Source organism: Heterodontus francisci, unplaced genomic scaffold (genome assembly GCF_036365525.1).
Source record: "Heterodontus francisci isolate sHetFra1 unplaced genomic scaffold, sHetFra1.hap1 HAP1_SCAFFOLD_102, whole genome shotgun sequence".
Taxonomy (NCBI): Eukaryota; Metazoa; Chordata; class Chondrichthyes; order Heterodontiformes; family Heterodontidae; genus Heterodontus; species Heterodontus francisci.
This window is the reverse complement of record NW_027140380.1, coordinates 4,360,324-4,374,827: the sequence shown is the minus strand read 5'-3', so window position 1 is coordinate 4,374,827 and position 14,504 is coordinate 4,360,324. Positions and strand designations below refer to the sequence as shown.

Genomic DNA, 14,504 nt, shown 5'->3' with positions numbered 1-14,504 from the left:
GATGGTGAAGTTACCTCCCCGCAGCAGAAGACCCAGGCCGGAGGAATGGCAATCATTACCCCCTGACCAGATCGATGGCCCGTGGGACCACCATTGCGACCACTGCCTGTCGGTGCTGAGATGTGGTATTCCACACTCCTGCAGAAACAAGGGGTCGGCTTTGACCTTGGCGAGGTAATCCATCGCATAGTGGATTTAATGCTACGCACATTAATTGAAGCAATCCTTATACCCATTTTTATAAAGTTAGTTGTTGCTTCCCATACCATTTGTCCTTGCTAGTCCCAGTCCTTCAGGATGTTCCTGTATAACCATAGTGTACGCAAGCTGTTTCACACTCGTTGGGCTCAGAAACTCCTCCTGGTTTTTCATGCAGGGTTTCTTCCACTGAGGTGACATCGGTGGGGGGGGCGGGGGTCTTGTTGGCAGCAGGGATTGGGCTGTTCTGTGCTGTTCTCCTCTGTTCCTCCTCGAAAACATCACTGCTGCCGGCTTCCCAGAGCTGAAGTGCGCCAGATGTGTCTTTCCTCTCAGTGTCCCAGAGCTGGGATGTGTTGGCCATGTCGCTAGGTGTGGCGCTTTGGCTTTGGGGCTTGACAGGCCCATCACAGCTTCCAGTGCCCGGGGGCTGGGGGGCTTTATCTTCCAGCTCCTTTTGAGTTCTGCCGCTTCTTTTGAATGTGCTGTCGCTCCGGCACTTCCTCATCCAGTGAAGAGGAGCTGCTGTAGTCTGTCTCAGACGGTAGCCTCCTCTTGCCACTGGTTTGGGTGGTGGCCTGTTCCGCTTTTGGAGGTCTTTTCTTTGTGGTTTTCCTTTGGACAAACTGCCACTGACCTGTTTGTCCATCTGCTGCCTCCTCCTCCATTGATTCTGTCTGTGGAGGAGGGGTTTCCGGGTGCAGGGTAGGTGCCGGGTTGCTGGTTTCAGTTGCCTTCCCTTTCTTCTCCTTCTCAGGTAGAAGTTCCTCACTGCAGAGAAGGTTGCTTGTCTCCTTTCCAACACCGGACGCCTTCGTCGAATCTTCTCCCGGCCTTTCCTTGGACCTTGCCGCCTGAGCATAACTGAGGCAGCGTTTGGGGCAGGTTTTGTAGAGATGGCCTGCCGCACCGCACAGGTTGCAACACTTACTCTGCTTACAGTCCTTGGTCTGATGGCCTTCCTTCTTGCAGTTCTTGCAGACAACCGTGCTGCAGTTAGCTGCCACGTGACCAGATTTGCCACAGGTGCTACAAACTTTGGGCTGCCCAGCGTAGACCAAGAAGCCTCGACTTCCCCTGATAGCGAAGCTGGAGGGAGGGTGGATGATGGCTCCATTGGCATCGACCGTCAAGGTCACCTTGACTTGCCGCTTATTGGTCCAAATCCCAAAGGGGTCTTTGACATCAGTGCTGGCCACCTCGACGTACCTGGCGAGAAAGGTGAGTACATCCACCACAGGAACATGGGGGTTGTAGAGGTGAATTGTCACCAGCCGGTCATGTAGTGACGGAAGCGTGAAGAGCGGCTCCACTGGGAGGATCGACAGCGGCGCCCGGTCTCCTTTCTCCTTGAACGCCTTCAGGAACTTGATGCATCCCGCCACATTCTTGAATGTCATGTCAATATACCCACTGCTGGGAAATCCTGCAGGCAGAAGATGTGCCTAGCTTGAAATCCACAGCAATCGATGAGGATTTTCTTGATGAAGAAGGTGCGATCGACCAGTGCATCTCCTTCCTTGTCCTTCACCACCACCCGAATGGTGTTCCGCACTCCCTGGCCTGAAGCTCAAAGATTGGTTATAGCCATTTTACTCAAAGCCTACCCAGGATCAAAAGCCACTGATCATGGTTTCTCCTCTGCCAAGTAAGTACTGATAAGAACAGATACTACACTTGATCTTAGCCAAAAGGCTGAGAAGCTCCACCACTGGCGGTCTTGCCTTCAGTTGCCTGGACCCCAAGCTACTGGACATAGATTTTCCAGTAATTCGCTTCTTTACTGCACTGAAATTGGAGGCTTTTTCGATTTAAAATATTCTGTCAGGTCGACAATTTAAGCCAATGCTTGGCTGCATTTTCTAATTCAAGGCTCTGCGATTGGTTAAGACATGTGAATAAGAAGAGGGTGACCAATCAGAAATGGGTTCGGGTAAGCATGGGCTCAAACTGTGTGAATTCCAGGATCCTGAATGACTGAGCTGAAACTCTGTCCAAAGTCATAGCCAGTCGAGTCAAGTCTGCTCTGGAGTTGGTGATTCACCCTGACCAGACCTGTACTGTACCCGGCAGGAAGATCTCTGATAGTCTCGTGCTACTCAGGGATACGATCGCCTATGTACGGGACAGGAGGGTGGACACCTGCCTCATCAGCCTGGACCAGGAGAAGGCTTTTGACAGGAAATCGCACACCTACATGATGGACGTTCTTTCCAAAATGGGGTTTAGGGAGGGAATCTGCAATTGGATCAAACTGCTCTACACGAACATCAGTAGCGCAGTCTCAATCAATGGGTGGGAATCGGAAAGTTTCCTGATCCAATCTGGAGTCAGACAGGGCTGTCCTCTCTCCCCTGTCTTGTTTGTTTGCTGTGTTGAACCCTTTGCTGAGTCTATTAGGAAGGATACGAGCATGAGAGGGGGTGACAATCCCAGGCAGCAGAGGCACTCAAGTGTGGTGGTCACCCGAGCCATTTTCCGCTTCATCTGGGGATCAACAATGGACTGGGTCCAGAGGGACACGATGTTCAAATCTCTGGTCAAGGGCGGGAAAAATGTACCCAACGTTGCCCTCATCCTGATGACCACCTTCGTGTGCGGCTGCATCAAGCTGTGTGTAGACCTCCAGTATGCAAACTGCAAGTATCACTACGTGCTGAGGTTCTATCTGTTCCCAGTGTTGCGCAGGATGGGCCTGGTCACATTGCCGCAGAACGCTCCATGTAGTTGGACCGTGCTGTACCACCTATCCTTCGTGGAGCAGTTTCTGCGGGAAAACACCTTTGACCACTGATCCATCAGGCAGTGGTCTGCACGGAATGTTCTCAAGGCCCTACGGGAAAAGGAGATGGGGTATCCTGTCGGATGGTTCCCCGAGCAGACCACCAAAGTCATTTGGCAGAATGCCTCATCACCAGATCTTTCAAACAAGCACCAAGATGTAGTTTGGCTGGTGGTGAGAAGAGCCTTCCCCGTCAGATCCTTCCTGCACGCCCGAAGACTCGCCCCCTCCGCGCAATGCCTGTGGCTGTGGTGGGGAAGAGACGGTTGCCCACCTCCTCCTGGAATATGACTTTGCAAAGCAGGTGTGAAAAGAGATGCATTGGTTTATGTCGAGGTTTATCCCAAGCAGCTCTGTAACACAGGAGTCTGTGCTCTACGGGCTGTTCCCAGGACACACACCGAGACAGACATCAACTGCTGTTGGAGGACTATCAATTCGGTGAAAGACGCCCTTTGGTCTGCCCGAAACTTGCTGTCTTCCAGCGCAAGGAGTTGTCCACCACCGAATGTTGCAGACTGGCACATTCCAAGGACCAGGACTACGTGCTGAGGGATGCACTAAAGCTTGGGGTAGCCGCAGCAAAGGCTCAATGAGGAAAGACCACTGTGTAAGGTCCCCCCACCAGGCTGAACTGAGGGGCTGGATCCATGGGAAACCCCTCGAACTGTATCGGGAAAATGTTCATTTGCTGTAAATGTAAAACTGTAATTGGCATGACAAATGTAAAATGGAAGGGTTGTGAAGCAACTCATGATTGTGTTGAAGGAAACTGATCTCCCTTGCAATGTTTGTATTTTTTGGTGCTGTTTGAAACTGTTTGGCAATGTAATTTTTACAGATTTTTATGAATAAAGTATATTTTGGAAATTGGTCAGTTTCACAAACCCTGTCAGTTTCAGTGCAGGAAACACCGTCTCGGGGGAAATAACATCACAAGTGGGTCTGGTTCCAGTGACCGATTTAACGGCTGCTGCAAAACTCCCGGATTCCCTCATTGCAGCGAAATCATTTTGAAATTCTTTGAAAACAATGAGTGATTCTGGAGGAGTGATGTGGCTTTTCACTGAGGGCATGCGTCGACTGGGGAAATAACTAAGTGTAGAGCCTCGGGCACTGTTTTCACAGCCCGTTTTGAAAATCAAATCCACTGCACATCCTTGCTGCAAATGAAATGTCAAACTCTGGGATTCCAGTTTTATACCCGAACACAGCACAGATTTATTCCAGTCAGTTCTGAACAGCCTATCCCATCTCCCGTTTCCAGGTCACTGCTCTCTCTGTGAGGCGGTGGGTGGCTCTTCGAAGAGCCTTTGTTGTGTGTTTGTGGGAAAGGGGCTGGTTTCTCAGCCGCCGAATCCGCAGAGAGTGCGGCCCTGCCGTTTCAGAGCGTACACCACATCCATGGCAGTGACCGTCTTGCGCTTGGCGTGCTCAGTGTAGGTGACCGCATCCCTGATCACATTCTCCAGCAAACCTTTCAACACCCCGCGAGTCTCCTCATAGATCAAACCCGAGATCCGCTTGACCCTGCCACGGCGAACGAGGCGGAGGATTGCTGGTTTGGTGATGCCCTGGATATTATCACGAAGCACTGTGCGGTGCCGCTTTGCTCTGCCTTTGCCAGGTCCCTTGCATCCTTCACCTCTGCCAGACACTTTTTCCCAAAAGTATACTCCATTCATAAAAATCTGTTTAAAAAAAGCTTTACAAAACAGTCCAAAACAGCACCAAGTTGACATTCCAAAAGCGCAAAGGAAATCAGTTTTCTTCGATACAGGAGTGAGTTGCCTCACAACCCTTCCATTCCATTTTACATGCCATGTACATTTTACAGCAGACCCATGTTGGTGTAGACAGCCAGAGGGGTTTCCCATGGGTCCAGCCCTTTAGTTCACTCTGGTGGGAAGACCTTACACAGTGTTCTTTCCCCATTGAGCCTTTGCAGCGGCCATGATCCACAACATGACTGATTACTGCTGCAACTCCATATTTTGAAGCTAGCTTCAGTTCACCATTTGTGTGGTAATGAATGTGTAGTGTGTCACTGATCGAGCTTCTCTTACATGCATCATTAGCATCTTGTGTTTCAGACCATTTCCATTTCACATCTTTCTTCAACAACTTATGTAGTGGAGCTAACACCATTGCATGCTCAGGCAGAAATTGTGAGTAGTATTGGACCATGCCGAGAAAAGATCTAAGCTCAGACACATCTTTTTGTCTTTGGGGCTTTGACCATAGCCTCTATCTTCTCTTTCACTGGCTGGAGTTCTTTTCATTGATTTTCAGGCCAAGGTACACCACATGAAAAAACATGCTTCCAGTCTAACTTCAGCTTTCAAAGCCAGTCTTTCCCCATTATTATTGGTTTGTTGACATATCTCACTACCTTGTAGGGGAGAGGCTGGCATAGCAGTAATGTCACTGAACTGATAATCTCACGACTCAGACTAATGCCCTGGGGATATGGGTTTAAATCCCACCATGGCAGCTGGTGGAATTCAGATTCAATTCATGAATGAATAATATAAAATCTGAGTAGTGGTGCCATGCAACTATAATTGATTTTCATTAAAACCCATCTGGTTCACTCATACCCTTTACAGAAGGCAATCTGCTGTGCTTACCTGGTCTGGCCTGTATGTGATGCTGGCCCACAACAATGTGGTTTACTCTCACCTGTCCTCTGAAATGACCTAGCAAGCAATTCAGTTGTCAAGGGCAATTAGGAATGGGCAATAAATGATGGCCTTGCCAGTGATGCCCGCCTCCCATGAAATAATGAATAAAAAACAGGTATCTTGAGGGGCCTGCCCTTATGTTGCACATTACACTCCATTTGCCAACACATTGCTAACACCTCACCAGAGTAGGTTTTCAATTGAGCTGTGCTCTCAGTTAGAGGTACATCACTGACTTTGCTCCCATACATTTCTCTATTCATGATGGAGCAATCCATGGTCGTAGCAATTTGCTGTTTATTTACCAACAACATTGTACAAAAGTCTGCGTCATTTGAGTGATTGCTAGTGGCATAAATGCTGTAAAGCCCTTGCTCCTCTTTGGTTAGGCACTCTGGATTCACTTCAATATTGTGAACTCGACCCTCATAACATCACTGTTTTCCATTACGACTGGAATTAGTTCCCTTTCCTTCTTTGGCCTCTGCTTGACAATTAAAACATTTTGCATTTCTGTACTGACATGATTGTGCTGTGTGGTTGCCCTTATGGTGATAACAACACTAAACTGCTATCATTGGCACTCTTCTGGCTATGTCTGTCCACTTTAGACTTGGCTGAAGCACTTTAACAGTGGACAGAAGCCTGTACTAGTTACCAGCATGGGATAAAATTCCCTAACATTCTTTGATGCCATCTCCATGGAAACAGCAATCTTACACACAATCTCAAATGTAAGATTTTGTGTGTTTAGTAACTTTGATTGGATTCTTTTGTTCACAAATCCACACACAAATATGTCTCAAAATGCATGGTCTAAGAATGTGCCAAAGTTGCAACGGAATAAAAATTCTTCAGTGCCACAATATACTCACCAATTGCTTCACTACTTTTCTGATTTCTGGTTCCAAATTTATAGCATTCTGCTATCTCTAGTGGCTTAGGATTGAAATGTTCCTCCAACTTGGTGATTTTGTTTTGACTGGCACATATTTTGCTTTGTTCAGAGCAGGAAGCTTTGTCAGCATGCCAGAAACTTCCAGGCCAATTTCCACAAGAAAAATTGTTTTCCTTTGCTCAGGAATTGCCTTATTCTGAGTCTTGACCGCCTCACCTACCAGTCCCAAAATATTCTTAACTCTCAGAACATGCCCATTCTTTCAATACAGGAACGGAATGTTGCTCAAAGCCTCTCATTCGTTGCCAGCTTTCAGCTGTATCACATGGGTACAGCCAAATTTCCTCAATGAGCACGAAGACCCTGCGGTATCCTATTCAACTCAGGAGACAGTCTGAGGCTCAGGCTGCCCACAACCCAGCTAAATTCTCCACTATCCGAGCAACTAAGTCACCAGGCTGATCTTGTTTACTGCAGTCCCTTCTGCTGTTTTCTGCCTATATTTACAGACTTTATCTTCCCCTAGTTGCCATTTTCTCTAATATTTTCAGGTGGGTCCAGCAGAGGAAATGGACACCAAATATGGCCAGTTCAAATAAGTGTTTATTCACGCCATTACATCATCACGTCATTACATTATTAGCATAATATACAAATACACTACATATGTGAATCACGTCCTGATCACTTTTACTAGATATGTGTCTGAATAAGTGGAAACCCCTCACAATAAACACTGTCACCTTTCAGTGTTTTGTGGAGAAATTTCACGGCGTGACTTATGTGATTCCCTCATTTAATGTGCTTGTACAAATTTCAGAAAAATATGGAGATGCAAATGACTTACGAGAAATCGTCTAAACATATCTTCATGTCTGGCACTCACTCGCAAAGAACTGCAAACTCACAGACTCAGAAAGAACCCGGAGATGGAAATCAATGTTCAGCACAGCTAGAAAGATCTGCACTAATCTGTAGCTCAAAAAACTCAAACACTGTATTTTGACCCTTTGATTTAGTTGGTCGAAGCACCTCTTTAATGAACAGATCAATCCTGGATTCAAATCCCCTTAAAGCCTTACTGTAACTTGGTTTTCCAACTACTTTATTGAGCAGCACAATAAGACAGGACAGTAACAAAAGCAAAATACTGCAGATGCTGGAAATCTGAAATGAAAACAGAAAGTACTGGAAATACTCAGCGGGTCTGGTGGCATCTGTGGACAGAGACGCAGAGTTAACCTTTCAGGTCTGTGACATTTTATCAGAACTGCTGAAATGTTAACTCTGCTCCTCTCTGCACAGATGCTACCAGTCCTGCTGAATATTTCCAGCACTTTCTGTTTTTATTTAAAACAGGACTCTATCTGTCTTTGCTGAGCGAAGGATTTCGGAATGGATGTTTGACGATTGTCCCTTCTTGCACAGAAATTCACTGCAAATACTATAAAGGTACCTCAGTCAACCACACCTCCTTTGAGAGAAATTTGTTCATCAATGCATTTGATCTGCAAACCACTCTTGACATTAATCTCACTGAATCAGAGTGTGACGGATTGTATCTGTCAGTGTGTTCATGTCACTATGTGCTGCTTTCTACTGAGCCTGGGACACGATGCAAGGTGGAGGATTTGTCCGAGTTTTGGATTATATTATCAGTTGAGAATGATAAAAACTGAAAGGAAGCAAATAAGAAATCCTTGTCCCCAGATTTGAGAATCTGGAGATCCGCTTTGGGAAAGTGAATCAGAGCAGAATGAAGGGTGAACTGTCTGATTGCCCAGAAGTGATGAAGACACAGCTCAGTCAGCGCGTTCTAATAAATAGGAGATACTGGAACGGCTGGCTGTACTTCATGTTGATAAGTCATTAGGACTGGATGGGATGGAACCAAGACTGCTGAGAGCTGGAAGGGTGGAAATTGCCAGAATCTTCTGATTTTTATTTTTTGGATTGACAGCTGCCAGCCATTTGTTTGTCGCAGGACACAATAACGGACTAAAGTGAATCTGCACCGAGCAAATATTAACGTCCCACATCTGCAGGTTTCTTCCAAAACATCGGGAATTTCAGCCTCAATCCTCGGACCTTTGATGTTCTGTTCCACTGATATTTTGTCCCCTGATTAAAATTGATCCTAGGAAGTCTGTCCTCTGAGCGGCCTGGCACTCCGAGTTCCTCTGCAGACATCCGGTTGCTGTTGGTAGACCAAAAGAGTCCTAAAACCCGAGAAGAAACCTCTCCCAGAGCCCTCCGAGTGTGTCTCCATTGGACCATGCAGCCACTACCTGAATAATGGATAGCAATGGTGAGGAGTATGAGTTATTTCAGTGCCTGCGTTTTGTGGAAATAGAGGATTAAAGATTTAAAATAATTAAAATCACTGAATAGATCCTCTGTGAGCAGGACTCAAACCAAACTCGGATAAGTCCAGTGGATTTCAATGTTGAAAACTTTAACCACTGGACCATGGCAGCTGAAATCACACCCCTTTTATACAGACCGAGAATCATCCTACACTGATCCACTTCTGTTCATTTTTGTGTCCTGGGACAAAAAAGTTCCGTGTAGCTGTCAATCAAAAAATGGTTGGAAGGAACTTCATTTATTCAAATACCAGCAGCCGCCAGTTGTCAATCAACTCAATCCCTTCAGCAATAGAGAGGGAGAAAGAGAGAGAGAGACTGTTAGAGAACTTCCTGCATTCAGTCCTGACCCTGTCACACTCAGCAGCTTCTCACCCAGACCCCACTCTCATCAACACTGAACATTGTTACTGAGACCCTTCAAATACTGTTTATAAAATGAATAAAGGTTCAAAGTTTATGACAGCTGGATTGAATGGAACCAAGTTTAATAAACTTTTCACTCTGACTTGATAACCACATTAGACAGTCCTTCAATTGGTAGCAAAGTTATCAGCTGTAAGAATGTTTTTACTGAGTTGAATAATTTCTGTGTGAGGAATGTTCCAGCATCATAAATGAATCCATTTGCAAATTCTTGATGGAAAGTGAGTGGTTTTATTGAAGAAGGTTGAAAGGAGGATGAGAGAATCGTGTGTGACAATGAAGTGGAATCAATGCAAGTAAAAACTGGAATGAAGGGGGTGGGGATCCCCTGGTCACATGGACTGATTGCAGAATTTTATAAAGATTTCTTTCATAGAGATTTTAACTCCATTTTATTTTTGTTATTTTTTTTCATGGGATGTAAGCATCGCTGGCAGGACCATCATTTATTGCCCATCCCTAATTGCCCTGGTTTTGGTGAGCTGCCTACTTGAACCACTGCAGTCCATATGTTATAGGTACACACACAGTGCTATTAGGGAGGGAGTTCCAGGATTTTGATATGCCCCAGGGAAGGCACGGCAAACTAGTTCCAAGTCAGGATTTGGATTGGAGGGGAGGTTGCTGATTGTAGTATTCCCATGTGTCTGCTGCTCTTGTCCTTCTAAGGAATCAGGGGGATATCTCTCCGCTGGTTAGAGACATACCTAGCAAAAGGGAAGATGGTTGTGGTTGTTGGACGTCAATCATCTGAGCTCCAGGAGATCACTGCAGGAGTTCCTCAGGGTAGTGTCCTAGGCCCAACCATCTTCAGCTGCTTCATCAATAACCTTCTTCAATCATAAGGTCAGAAGTGAGGATTTTGGCTGATAATTGCACAGTGTTCAGCACCATTCGTGACTCCTCAGATACTGAAGCAGTCTGTGTAGAAATGCAACAAGTGCTCGACAGTATCCAGGACTTATCCAATGACCACTTTCAACAAGAGAGAATCTAAGCATCTCCCTTGACATTCAATGGCATTACCATTGCCGAATCCCCCACTATCAACATCCCAGGGGCTGCCATTGACCAGAAATTGAACTGGTGCAGCCACAAAATACTGTGGCTACAAGAGCAGGTCACAGGCTAGTAATCCTGCAACGAGTAAGTCTCCTCCTGACTCCCCAAAGCCTGTCAACCATCTACAAGGCACAAGTCAGGAACGTGATGGAACACTCTCCACTTGCCTGGATGGATGCAGCTCCAAGAACATGCAAGAAGCTTGATACCATGCAGGACAAAGCAGCCCACTTGATTGGCACCCCATCCACAAACATTCACTCCCTCCACCAGCGCGCACAGTGGCAGCAGTGTGCACCATCTACAAGATGCACTGCAGCAACGCACCGAGGATCCTTAGACAGCACTTTCCAAATCCACAACCTATACCAACTAGAAGTACAAGGGCAGCAAATGCATGGGAACACCACCACCAGCAAGTTCCCCTCCAAGTCACACACTATCCTGATGTGGAACTATATTGCCGTTCCTTCACTGTCACTGGGTCAAAGCCCTGGAACTCCCTTCCTAACGGCACTGTGAGTGTACCTACCTCACATGGACTGCAGCGGTTCAAGAAGGCAGCTCACCACCACCTTCTCCAGGGCAATTAGGGATGGGCAATAAATGCTGGCCTAGCCAGCAACACCCACATCCCATGAATGAATTTTTAAAAATGGTGGTAGAGTTCACGTGTTTGGAAGGTGCTGTCTAGGATTGTAAACACTGCTGCCACTGTGCACCAGTGGTGGAAGGAGTGAATATTTAAGGTGGTGGACGGGGTGTTGATCAAGTGAGCTACTTTGTCCTGGATGGGGTCGAGCTTCCAGAGTGAAGTTAGAGCTGAACTCAGCTAGGCAAGTGGAGAGTATTCCATTACACACCTCACTTGTGCCTTGTAGATGGTGGACACGGTTTGGTGAATCAGGAGGTGTGTTCCTCAGAGAATAACATAAAAGGTGCTGTCATGGTTACCCACATGGGTCCTAGGTTTGCCTGTCTTTTTGTGGTGTATGTCAAACATTCCTTTTTCCAGTCCTACTCAGGGCCCCACACCCCAGCTCTTTTTCCGGTAGAATGATGACTGTGTCAGTGTCATTTCCTGCTCCTGCCCGGAACTGGAAAACTTCATCAACTTTGCTTCCAATTTCCACCCTTCCCTCACCTTCACATGATCTATCTCCGACACTTCATTTCCCTTTGTGACTTCTCTGTCTCCATCTCTGAATTTAAGGCTGTCCACTAATATTCTTTCTAAGCCCACCGACTCCCACAGTTACCTTGACTACACTTTCTCACACCCTGCTTCCTGTAAGGACTCCATTCCATTCTCCCAGTTTCTCCATCTCTGACACATCATTTCTGATGATGCAACCTTCGACAACAGCAGTTCTGATATGTCTTCCTTTTTCCTCAACCGAGGATTCCCCCACACTGTGGTTGACAGGGCCCTCAACCGTGTCTGACCTATTTCCTGCACTTCTGCCCTCATCCCATCCCCTCCCTCCCAGAACTGCAACCAAATTCCACCCGACCTGCCTGCACATCCAAAGGATCATCCTCCACTATTTCTGCCACCTCCAGCATGATGCCATTACGAAACACATCTTCCCCTCCACTGCCCTGTCAGCATTCCCCTTCCCATGGCCTCTTCCCATATAATCGCAGGAGGCATAGATCCTGCCCTTTTACCTCCTCTCTCCTCACCATCCAAGGCCCCAAGCACTCCTTCCAGGTGAAGCAGCGATTTACTTGTACTTCTTTCAATTTAGTCTTCTGTATTCGCTGCTCACAATGCGGCACCTCTACATTGGGGAGAACAAACGTAGATTGGGTGACTGCTTTGCGGAACATCTCCGGACAATCTGCAAGCATGAACCCAAGCTTCCGGTTGCTTGCCACTTCACTTCACCACACTGTTCTCATGCCCACATTTCTGTCCTCGGTCTGCTGCAGTGTTCCAGTAAAGCAAGCTCCAGGAACAGAACCTCATTTTCTGATTAGACACTCAACAGCCTTCCGGACTGAACATTGAGTAAAATAATTTCAGAGCATGGCTGGATCTTTTTTATTATTTTATTTTATTTTGATTGATAATTTTTTGTTACCATGTTCCTGCCTTAATCTTGGTTTTTCAAGTTTGTGCTTTTGGAGCGAGCTGTTCATTATTCTGTCATTAACACTGTCTGTACACTAATGTTTTGTCCTTCACTGCACCATTAGCACTCTCCCTTTGTCTTTGCCGCATGACCTGCTTGTCAGTAATTCTCTCCTGCCCTAACACTTTTTTTAAAATTCCAAAATATATTTTATTCATAAAAATCTGTAAAAAATACATTACAAAAATACAAACAATGCAAAGGAGATCAGTTTCCTTCAATACTGGAGTGAGTTGCCTCACCACCCTTCCATTTCATTTTACATTTTTTCGCTAACAAAAATTTTCCAGATTCAGTTCAAGGGGTTTTCCATGGATCCAGCCCCTCCGTTCATCTTGTTGGGGGGTCCTTACACATTGGTCTTTCCCCATTGAGCCTTTGCTGCGGCTGCCCCAAGCTTTAGTGCGTTCCTCAGCACGTCGAACTGGACCTTGGAATGTGCCAGTCTGCAACATTCGGTGGTGGACAACTCTTTGCGCTGGAAGACCAGCAAGTTTTGTGCAGACCAAAGGGCGTCTTTCACCAAATTGATAGTCTTCCAGCAGCAGTTGATGTTTGTCTCGGTGCGCGTCTCTGGGAACAGCCCATAGAGCACAGACTCTTGCGTTACAGAGCTGCTTGGGATGAATCTCAACAAAATCCACTGCATCTCTTTCCACACCTGCTTTGCAAAGACACATTCCAGGAGGAGGTGGGCAACTGTCTCCTGCCTGAACACACACCTTCCCTTTTGTTCTCTTCCCCACCTCCACCTATCCTCCCCACCCCTCCGCCATCCCCACTTCACTTACTTAAAACCTATTACATTGAGTGTGGGACAAATTCCATCAATCTTTTGTACTGTATGAGATTAATTTTGTCACACTTTCTGGTACATTATATGACAGCAAATTTAATTCTAAATCTATCTCTGTTGTCCTGTATCTGAGTGTGAGATTATTTGAGTGTCAGTCTATGGAACTAAATGTGATTGTGTGATTCATTCTGTATGTCAATCATGAGTATTGTATGTGAATGTGTGGCAGCTTCTGTATTTATCTGCTGCTGTGGGTGAATGTGGATATCATTCTGTATCTGTCAGTGTCTGGAACTAAATTTAAGTGTGAGATTCATTCTGTATGCACCAGTCTTACAGTCAGAATGTGATTGTTTGATTCATTCTCTATGTGTAAGTCTAAGGTATTATGTATGTGTGTGGTTTTAATTAAGTGTCTGTCACTTTATGTGAGCTTGGGTCTCATTGTATATTTGTCAGTCTCTGGTTCTTTCTGTGAGAGTGAGATTAATTCTCTATCTGCTGGTCTCTGAAATTCATTGATTTTGTGACTCACTCTGTGTCTGTCAATCGATGATACTGTGAATAAGTGGGGGATATATATGGTGTCTGTCTGAACTTGGTATTGAGTATGATCGTAGGATTCATTGTGTATTGGTCAATATCCGGACTGAATGTGAAATAAGATGCATTCTGTCCATGAAAATCTCTGCTATTCTATGCAAGTGACCTCTGTCAGTCTTTGACACTGTTTTATTGAATGTGTAAGATACTGATTGTTTTATTGATTTAATACCTTTCAGGTTTTGGTACTATGTATGGGTGTGGTTCAAGTTCTGCATGTCAGTCTCCGATGTGAGTATTGATATCATTTATGTATCTGTCAGTCTCTTGCAATGAATGCAAGTGTGGGATTAATTCTCTTTTCAACAGTATCTGGTACTCACTGTGAGCATGTGACTCCTACAGTATCTGTCAGTGTCTGCTATTGTATGTGAATGTACAATTCCTCCTATGTCTTTCAGTGCCTAGTATAGTGTGTATGGGAGTAATTCTGTACCTGTTAGTACCTGGTACTGAATGAGATTGTGGGATTCATTCTGTTGTCTGTCAGTCTCTGCTAGTGTATGTGAGTGATATCTGTTATGCATATATTATTTTCTGGTACTGGAAGT

At 45.7% G+C, this 14,504-nt stretch overlaps 1 pseudogene; it reads right to left on the bottom strand.

Annotated features, from left to right (window-relative positions):
- Positions 1-1,770: 1,770 nt before the first annotated feature.
- On the bottom strand, positions 1,771-1,905 carry LOC137359430 (U2 spliceosomal RNA; annotated as a pseudogene).
- Positions 1,906-14,504: the final 12,599 nt, after the last annotated feature.